This window comes from Eschrichtius robustus, chromosome 13 (genome assembly GCF_028021215.1).
Source record: "Eschrichtius robustus isolate mEscRob2 chromosome 13, mEscRob2.pri, whole genome shotgun sequence".
In the NCBI taxonomy this organism is placed as follows: domain Eukaryota; kingdom Metazoa; phylum Chordata; class Mammalia; order Artiodactyla; family Eschrichtiidae; genus Eschrichtius; species Eschrichtius robustus.
The window spans coordinates 7,165,702-7,176,527 of record NC_090836.1 but is presented as its reverse complement, the minus strand read 5'-3'; the positions used below and the strand labels follow the sequence as shown (position 1 = coordinate 7,176,527).

Sequence of the window (10,826 nt, the reverse complement as noted above, 5' to 3'; positions counted from 1 at the left end):
CTCCACAATAAGCCAGGACACCACTTGAGATAGACATGCTCTTGCATAAAACTAGATTCAGACCCACACCCAGATGAGACAACCAAAAGAAGACATTCTCCACAATAAGCCAGGACACCACTTGAGATAGACACGCTCTTGCATAAAACTAGACTCAGACCCACACCCAGATGAGACAACCAAAAGAAAACATTCTCCACAATAAGCCAGGACACCACTTGAGATAGACACGCTCTTGCATAAAACTAGACTCAGACCCACACCCAGATGAGACAACCAAAAGAAGACATTCTCCACAATAAGCCAGGACACCACTTGAAATAGACATGCTCTTGCATCAAACTAGATTCAGACCCACACCCAGATGAGACAACCAAAAGAAGACATTCTCCACAAAAAGCCAGGACACCACTTGAAATAGACACGCTCTTGCAGCAAACTAGATTCAGACCCACACCCAGATGAGACAACCAAAAGAAGACATTCTCCACAATAAGCCAGGACACCACTTGAAATAGACACGCTCTTGCAGCAAACTAGATTCAGACCCACACCCAGATGAGACAACCAAAAGAAGACATTCTCCACAATAAGCCAGGACACCACTTGAAATAGACACGCTCTTGCATCAAACTAGATTCAGACCCACACCCAGATGAGACAACCAAAAGAAGACATTCTCCACAATAAGCCAGGACACCACTTGAAATAGACACGCTCTTGCAGCAAACTAGATTCAGACCCACACCCAGATGAGACAACCAAAAGAAGACATTCTCCACAATAAGCCAGGACACCACTTGAAATAGACACGCTCTTGCAGCAAACTAGATTCAGACCCACACCCAGATGAGACAACCAAAAGAAGACATTCTCCACAATAAGCCAGGACACCACTTGAAATAGACACGCTCTTGCATCAAACTAGATTCAGACCCACACCCAGATGAGACAACAAAAAGAAGACATTCTCCACAATAAGCCAGGACACCACTTGAAATAGACACGCTCTTGCATCAAACTAGATTCAGACCCACACCCAGATGAGACAACCAAAAGAAGACATTCTCCACAATAAGCCAGGACACCACTTGAAATAGACACGCTCTTGCATCAAACTAGATTCAGACCCACACCCAGATGAGACAACCAAAAGAAGACATTCTCCACAATAAGCCAGGAGACCACTTGAAATAGACACGCTCTTGCATCAAACTAGATTCAGACCCACACCCAGATGAGACAACCAAAAGAAGACATTCTCCACAATAAGCCAGGACACCACTTGAAATAGACATGCTCTTGCATCAAACTAGATTCAGACCCACACCCAGATGAGACAACCAAAAGAAGACATTCTCCACAATAAGCCAGGACACCACTTGAAATCGACATGCTCTTGCATCAAACTAGATTCAGACCCACACCCAGATGAGACAACCAAAAGAAGACATTCTCCACAATAAGCCAGGACACCACTTGAAATAGACATGCTCTTGCATCAAACTAGATTCGGACCCACACCCAGATGAGACAACCAAAAGAAGACATTCTCCACAATAAGCCAGGACACCACTTGAAATAGACATGCTCTTGCATCAAACTAGATTCAGACCCACACCCAGATGAGACAACCAAAAGAAGACATTCTCCACAATAAGCCAGGACACCACTTGAAATAGACACGCTCTTGCATCAAACTAGATTCGGACCCACACCCAGATGAGACAACCAAAAGAAGACATTCTCCACAATAAGCCAGGACACCACTTGAAATAGACACGCTCTTGCATCAAACTAGATTCAGACCCACACCCAGATGAGACAACCAAAAGAAGACATTCTCCACAATAAGCCAGGACACCACTTGAAATAGACACGCTCTTGCATCAAACTAGATTCAGACCCACACCCAGATGAGACAACCAAAAGAAGACATTCTCCACAATAAGCCAGGACACCACTTGAAATAGACATGCTCTTGCATCAAACTAGATTCAGACCCACACCCAGATGAGACAACCAAAAGAAGACATTCTCCACTATAAGCCAGGACACCACTTGAAATAGACACGCTCTTGCATCAAACTAGATTCAGACCCACACCCAGATGAGACAACCAAAAGAAGACATTCTCCGCAATAAGCCAGGACACCACTTGAAATAGACACGCTCTTGCATCAAACTAGATTCAGACCCACACCCAGATGAGACAACCAAAAGAAGACATTCTCCGCAATAAGCCAGGACACCACTTGAAATAGACACGCTCTTGCATCAAACTAGATTCAGACCCACACCCAGATGAGACAACCAAAAGAAGACATTCTCCACAATAAGCCAGGAGACCACTTGAAATAGACACGCTCTTGCATCAAACTAGATTCAGACCCACACCCAGATGAGACAACCAAAAGAAGACATTCTCCACAATAAGCCAGGACACCACTTGAAATAGACATGCTCTTGCATCAAACTAGATTCAGACCCACACCCAGATGAGACAACCAAAAGAAGACATTCTCCACTATAAGCCAGGACACCACTTGAAATCGACATGCTCTTGCATCAAACTAGATTCAGAGTTTAAATGTACAGACTGTCCAGATGGTGTCAATTTTTTTGCACTTGTATTAAGGAGATCCACTACTGATAATAGCAGGAAATTATGAAAAAATAAAAATAAAACCCCTTCTAGAGCAACGTACCTTGTTCAAATTACCTCTATTAATAATTTTTATAAATACAATGACCAGTATATTTTCAAAAAAAAAAAAAAGCAAGCACACAAAGAAACAAAGTTCCATTAGCCCGAACCAAGAGAAACTACTGAAGCAGACACAGAAACTTCTCATATTAGATATATCAGATATCAGGCTATATAACTACCATATGTACTGTATTTGAAGAAATAAAAATACACTCTTAAAGAAACTGCAAGGAATTTTTTAAATGCATAGAAAAAATTTTAAAACCTAAAGCTAACTTCTATGAATGAAAAATACATTTGTTGAAATTTAAATTTTTACATAATATCAAATTCAGGTAAAGAGCGAATTAGTGAGGTGAATAATAATTAGAATAAATTACCTGGAATACTGCACAGAGAAAGAAAATGATGAAAATTACAGAAGAGAAAATCAGAGATAGAAAATGGAATTATGAGGTTTTAATTAAGTTAAAATGAAACAAGGGAAAGAAGAGAGGGAGACAGACACAGAGAGATACAGAAAGAGAGAGTACTGAGCAGAGACAATATTTGAAAAATACTGCGTGAGAATTTTCCAGAACTGATGAAAGACACCAATCCTTAGAGTGAATAAGCCCAACAAAACTCAGGCAAGACATATAAAAAGGAATCCATCTGTAGAAACATCATAGATGGAAACATTACTAGTGTTCAGTGACATTTAAAATTCTCTTTTTCTGAGCACATGGAAATATTAATACTTCTTTGCCTGTTTGAAGTGAAGCATAACCATGTGATCTGGCTCATCCAATGAAGTGTGAGAACAAATGATGTCACTTCCACATAGAAGCATTTAAGAGACAATATATTTTTTTAAAAAAGAGAGGCAATATATTTTTCTGCCACAGCAAATACTGCAGCCCTTGTGTTGAAGTGGTAGCATAATAAGATGGTAGGGCATTCAACAACCTGAGTAGGTGAATAATTATGATAGCAGAAATCCTGCCAAAGTGAATAGAACATGTCATGTAAGAAAAACTTTTGGTTATTTGTTACTACAACATAATTTAGCTTATTATTACTAAAATGGTAAGAAACAGCAGAAACTGACAAAAAGAAAAATACCAAGATATAGACTAGGTATATAAAAATGAGAAACATCTATACCAACATCTAAGTCCCCAAGAACAAAGAGAGATGCCAGTATAGAGTAGACTGAAGCCCTTAGATGTGCCAAAAGAAAAAAAAAATTGCCAATCTAAAATTCTATACTCAAAACCATTCTCTCAAAGAATAATGTCCTCAAACATGATATCACCAAAATGCTGATGTAGGAGACAGCAGCCTCCATCCCCCTAAAAAAGACCAAAAATTAGACAGCTATCAGGAACAAAAACAGCTCTGGAAAGATCTGGAGTCCTCTAAGAAGTCTGATCACACCAAGACACTGTCATTTGGTGGCATCATTCCATCCTCCAAGCCAGCATTGTTCAATGCCAGGGGTGCCAAGAGAGCTCCTCTCACCAGAAAAGTGACAGCAGGCTGAGTAACCAGTGTCCCTAGCCTTTGGGGGGCACGATATGAAAGTCCTGCTTCACCGGTATGGTCCCTAGCCACTGGAACTAGAGGCACTGCTGAGGACAACAACAGCCATTCCAGTGACTCCAGACCCCCTGCAATCCTTGCCAAAGACCACACAGTTGTCAATGCTGTGGACGTCAGCAGCCTGAGCCAAACAGACATCATGCCCTCCCAGACCCAGTGCCACCATATGCCTCTGCACTTGGCACCCTGCAGTACAATCCAGTGTGCCCCTACCCAGAGGCGAAAGGCTTTCCCTACTGAAATCGGTACATAGCGTCTGGAAGAGGTGTCTGCTCCTTTAAACGTGCAGACATCTACAAGAGACTAAGATATCAAAAAGAATCAGGGGGGCTTCCCTGGTGGCGCAGTGGTTGAGAATCTGCCTGCCAATGCAGGGGGACACGGGTTCAAGCCCTGGTCTGGGAAGATCCCACATGCCACGGAGCAACTAAGCCCGTGAGCCACAACTACTGAGCCTGCGCGTCTGGAGCCTGTGCTCCGCAACGGGAGAGGCCGTGACAGTGAGAGGCCCGCGCACCGCGATGAAGAGTGGCTCCCGCTCGCCGCAACTGGAGAAAGCCCTCGCACAGAAACGAAGACCCAACACAGCCAAAAATAAATAAATAATAAATAAATTTATAAAAAAAAAAAAAAAGTTTAAAAAGAATCAGGGAAACAAAATTCAACCAAAGGAATACAGCAAATCTCCTGTAACTAGCCCCAAAGAAATGGAGGTCCAGGAATTGCCTGACAAAGAATTCAAAATAACTCTTCTGAAGATTCTCAGGGACTTCCCTGGTGGTCCAGTGGTTTAGAATCCGCCTTCCAGTGCAGGGGATGCGCGTTCGATTCCTGGTCAGGGAACTAAGATCCCACATGCCGCAGGGCAACTAAGCCTGCGGGCCGCAACTACTGAGCCTGCACACTCTGGAGTCCGCCTGCCACAACTAGAGAGAAGCCCGCGCACTACAACTAGAGAAGCCCGAGTGCCACAAGGAGGATCCCACGTGTCGTAACTAAGACTTGACACAGCCAAACAAATGAATGAATAAATAAATAAATATTAAAAGAAAAACAGTGCTGTTTTGAACATGTGTGCACATTTCTGTTGTTTTTCTTTTTTTGGGGTGGGGGAAGAAATTTCTTTATTTAAAACTGCTTTTTTGGGGCTTCCCTGGTGGCGCAGTGGTTGAGAATCTGCCTGCCAATGCAGGGGACACGGGTTCGAGCCCTGGTCCGGGAAGATCCCACATGCCGCAGAGCAACTGGGCCCGTGAGCCACAATTACTGAGCCTGCGCGTCTGGAGCCTGTGCTCCGCAACAAGAGAGGCTGCGATAATGAGAGGCCCGCGCACCGCGATGAAGAGTGGCCCCCGCTTGCCACAACCAGAGAAAGCCCTCGCACAGAAACAACGACCCAACACAGCCATAAATAAATTAATTAATTAAAAAATAAATAAATAAAACTGCTTTTTTTTTTTCTGTGAAACTACAAGTGTACAAGTGAGGAGAGAACTGCCCCCGGCCCATGCTTCCCACCCCCACCCATCACACTCCCAACCTGCCCCCCAGTCCTGCCTGGATCTTTGATGGGAGAAGTTCCCCACTATTATAGTCTTGTAAAATCCTGACGATATTTGAGGGGTTCAGATAGTAGGGTTCAGGGCCGAGGGTGGGACAGCGGTGATTTTACCTTCCCTCATACCTGGCTCTTTGCAGCCTCCCTCCTCTCTCTCCCCACCCTCTTGATTTTGGACTGAGAAAAAAAAAGATACGTGATTTCTGGGGAAATTGAGGGAGATACATACACAGACACCCCAACCCATGTTTAACATATTTGGCAATAACCCCCTCCCCATTCTTCCCCCTCCAATCTGCAAATGGTAGTTTTAAAAAAAGATTGTAGAAGTGTCACTCACAGGGGAAGGTGACATTTGCTCAAAATTACTGAGTCTAGCCCTGCCCAACAGTGGTGGGAACAGGGGGAATAGGCTGGCTGAGCAAGCCCTGACTGCCTGCACACCAAATGCAGCAGGAAGCTGCCTGCACAAGCAAAGAACACCTCAGTGACTTTAGCAAAGGAGAGCACCCAAGTGATTTTAGCGGGGGCAGGCGTGGGGCCCTGCTAAATGTACTTTCTGATGGACAGGACTGGATCCAAGCAGGCCTCTACACCAGTTGTATTTGTTCCCCTTTCTCTTATCATGACCCCTTTGGCTATCACCCCTAATATAGGAAAAGCAAGAAATTTTTTTAAAAAATCAACATATTTATAAAAACATCTACTTCCCCAAACTAAATTAAAAATTAAGAACCACCACGAACAACAAAAAACCCCGAAAAAAAAAAAAAATACAGATGGATCCCAGGGTTAATTTTTCTTTCCTTAAAAAAAAAAAAGGTTCAACCCCAAAGCCCAGTCAACAATTCCCTAAAGTAGCAGAAACTCCCTCTGAGGTAGATACCTGAGTCAGACACTCTCGTCCACGGAACAATTCTATTGGTTTAAGATGAGCTGGTATGAGGTAATAAAGCCATGTGGAGGGGCAGGGTCTGGGGAGGCACAGGGGGCGTGGCCCATGTCCTCTCTCCAGAAGTCATGTCCCCATTTTTGGCATCTCTGGTTGGGCAGGGCTGGCATCTCCACAGATCCCAGAGCATATGGCGGGGGGGGGGGGGGGGGGGGGGGTAGTGGGGGAGCCCAGAGAGAGAGAGAGAGAGAGAAAGAGAGAGAAAGAAACAGAATAGCTGTATGTGTGTGTATGAGAGAAAGAGAAGGAGAGGAGAGGAAAGATCTGAAAAATAGGATTCTGGGTGTGTGTGTTTCTGTGTGAGAGAGAAAGGGGGAGAAAAAAAGGAAAAAAGGGGAGACAGACTTCACTCTCCCCTTAAGGGACCCCATCTTCCCTGCCATGTAGTCATCATGCCCCCCACACCCAGCAATGAGAGAGTCTGGCCGGGGAGGGGATGACCGCATTTGCCCTTCTCTATCCTGTGCTTCCCCTGTGTCTGGGTTTTGTCCTCTGGATGCCTGCGTCCTCTTCAAGAGTTGCCTTGTGAGCCCCCCACCCCTGTGGCCCTGAGAGGCGAGATCAGTTGGAAGTGTCAGAATGAACGCTCCCTGGTCCCTCTGTCGGGGACGTCATCGAGGACAGGGTCACAGCCTCCTGCCAGCCACCGTTTGCCCTCATTTCCCGAGGGCTATACATCTGGCCTCCCCCGAGGTTATTCCCGTAGCCCCCGGCCACAACAAGTGTCGGAGTGATTCCACCTGGGAGGCAGGGTAGGAATCTCCGTTGAGCCCGCCATCCCCAGAAACATGTCACCAGATCCTGAGAGATTGAAAGAGCCCCCAGAGCCTGCGGAGGAAGCGGGTGTCAGGGAGCTGGTGGGGCTGTGGCCTCCCTGGGTGACTGACACAGCAGTCTTGATGGCATAGATGTTTGCCTCCTCTTGGAACTTCCCAATATTTTTCTTATAGCGAATCCGCTTGTTGCCAAACCAGTTGGAGACCTGTGGGGTGTGGGGCAGAAAGGAGGGTCAGGTGGGAACCTGCCCCTCTGTAAACACCTTAGTCAACAGGATGGGAGAGCGCCGTGCCCCCAAAACTCCTGCCTATGCCTCCCCAGTACCTGAGAGACAGTGATTCTGCACTTCTTGGCGGCTCCTCCTCAGCCTCCTCACGAGGATGTGGGTTACTCAGGTGGGAGTAGAAATACTCATTCAGGACCTCAGTGGCCTGTTTGCTGAAATTACGGCTTTTTCGTCTGGCATCCAGGAAGCAGGAACGCAGGATCATGATGGCCTCGCAGGCGCTCTGCTTGAGTTGCATCTGGATGGCGCTGAACTTCCAGTGGGTGACGCTCACCATGCGCTCCATCTCCTTGGGTGCCACGGGCCGCGTGCGGCTCTGCTCCCTCAGCAGGTTCATGACGTGGCTTGTGAATTCGTGACATGCCTGCTGATACTTCTCCAGTTCCGAGTGGCAAATGTGGCAAATCTGGGCAAGTTTGCTGCGATCATCGGAGTGTTCGATGGAGGTGTCAGGGGACACACCGTCCCTGGCGGCTGCAGCAGTGGCAGCTGCTGCCGCTGAGCCACCCCCTTTCTCAGGCCCTGCCTCACCCTCTGCCAGAAGCATGTTGTCCAAGCACATCAGCTGTGGGTCCACAGGCTCCTTCTCTTGGGAGATTCGAGTGCTGAGGCCAGTTTTCTCCTTGATTTCACACAAGATGCTAAAGAGGGCAGGCTTCATTCACTGGTGGTTTAGGGCATGTTTCTTGGCCTGGGCCTCGTCCAGGCTCTGGTCGGTGATGGTCATTATCTGCTACAGAATGTCCCTGATGTCTTGCTTCCCTCAGCCTCCCGGGACCCCACCCCCACCCCCACCAGGGTCTCTGCCACTGGGAGGCTCAGCAGGGCCCCCAAGCTCCCCACCCACTAACCCAAGGCCCCCCTAGCCCCCACCTGGAGGGGGCGGCCCCAGCAGCCGCTTGTCTATAGGTGGGGGGGAGCCCTGAGGCCCCTCCCTGCTCGGCCCCTCCCCCCCCACCTGGTTACTACTCCCCCAAACTCTCTGGGGCTGCTGCTCTCCCTGCCCCAACCCCTGCCCAGTCTCCTCCCCCTCCCGGCTCTCCCCGGCGTTCACCCCGGCCCTGAAGGGAGACCTGGGGTACCATCTGGGCCCCCCACAGGAGACCCCAGCCCCTCGGCAGTGGAGAGAGAGAGTGTGAACATTGCAAAATAATTTAAAAATATAATAAAGATTCTCAGAGAGCTACAAGAGAACATATATAGATATTTAATGATACCAAGAAAACAATACAAATAAAATGAGAACAATAAAGATATAGAAAATATTTTTTAAAAAAGAAGAAGAAGAAGAACTAACCAGAAATTTTGGAGCTGAATAATATGAGTGAACTGAAGAATTCAATACAGAGGTTCAACAACAGACTTGACCAAGCAAAAGAAAGAATCAACGAGTTAGAAGAAAGATCAATTGAAATTATCCAATCAGAGGAGCAAAAAGAGAAAAGAGAATGAAAAGGAACATAGAAAACCAGTGGGAATGATGGACACCATCAAGAGAAACAATGTATGCAATGGAGTCACAGAAGGAGATGTGAGGGAGAAAAGAAATAATGGCTGAGAATTTCCCAAACCTGGGGAAAGATTTGGACATTCAAGTTCATGAGGCTAATAAGTCATCCCAAAATTTCAATCCAAAACAGTCTTCTCCAAGACACACATAATAAACTGTCTAAAATCAAAGACAGAGAATTTTAAAAGTCCAAAGAGAAGAAAAAAATTCTGTCACATAAGAGAACTCACATAAGGAGATCAGCAGATTTGTCAAAAGAAATCTTGCAGACCAGGAGAGAAGGATTGATTACATATTCAAAGTGAAGAAAGAAAGGAAGGAAGAAAGGAAGGGAGAAAAGTAAAGAAAAATATAAAGGAAACTGCCAACCAAGAATACCTTACTCGGGCTTCCCTGGTGGCGCAGTGGTTGAGAATCTGCCTGCCAATGCAGGGGACATGGGTTCAAGCCCTGGTCTGGGAAGATCCCACATGCCACGGAGCAACTGGGCCCGTGAGCCACAACTACTGAGCCTGCGCGTCTAGAGCCTGTGCTCCGCAACAAGAGAGGCCGCGATAGTGAGAGGCCCGTGCACCGCGATGAAGAGTGGCCCCCGCTTGCCACAACTGGAGAAAGCCCTCGCACAGAAACGAAGACCCAACACAGCCATAAATAAATAAAAATTTTTAAAAAAATAAAAAAAAAAAAGAATACCTTACTCAACAAAGTTGTCATTCAGAAATGATTGAGAGATAAAGAATTTCCCTAACAAACAAAATTTGATGGAGATCATTACCATTAGATCTGCTTTACAAAAACTTCTGATAAGAGGTCTCCAAGCCAAAATGAAAGGAAACTAATTGCTAACATAAAACATATGAAAATATAACACACACACTAGGTATAGGTAAAGTTAAGCATATAGCCAGATTCAGAATCCACTAATACTATAATACGGTGGTGTGTTAACTACTTTAATCTAGTAAAAGGACGAAAGTATTAAAAATAGCTATAAGTACAATTGTCAATGAATACACAATACAAAAATAGGTAAATTGTGACATCAAACACATAAAATGTATGTGGGGAGGAGGATAAGGGTAGAGTTTTGTATGCAATCAAAGTTAATTAGTATTAGCATAAAATACACTGAGATATATATATATATGATGTTTTATGTAAAACGCTGGGTAACCACAGAGCAAAAGCCTACAATAGATCCATAATAAATAAAAAGAAGGGAATCAGAGCATACCACAATGGAAAATATGCAATATGTAAAGACAGCAAGAGAGAAGAAAGGAGTAAGAGAAGTACAAAACAGCCAGAAAACAATTAATAAGATGGCATTAATGAGTCCTACCTATCAATAATTACTCTAAAGGTAAATGGATTGAATTCTGTAATCAAAAAACATAGACTAACCACATGGATAAATAAAACAAGACCCAAGTATAGCTGCCTACAAGA

General features: G+C 45.2%; 1 pseudogene; it reads right to left on the bottom strand.

Moving 5' to 3' along the window:
• Window positions 1–7,365: 7,365 nt before the first annotated feature.
• On the bottom strand, window positions 7,366–8,609 carry LOC137775177 (pre-B-cell leukemia transcription factor 2-like; annotated as a pseudogene).
• Window positions 8,610–10,826: the final 2,217 nt, after the last annotated feature.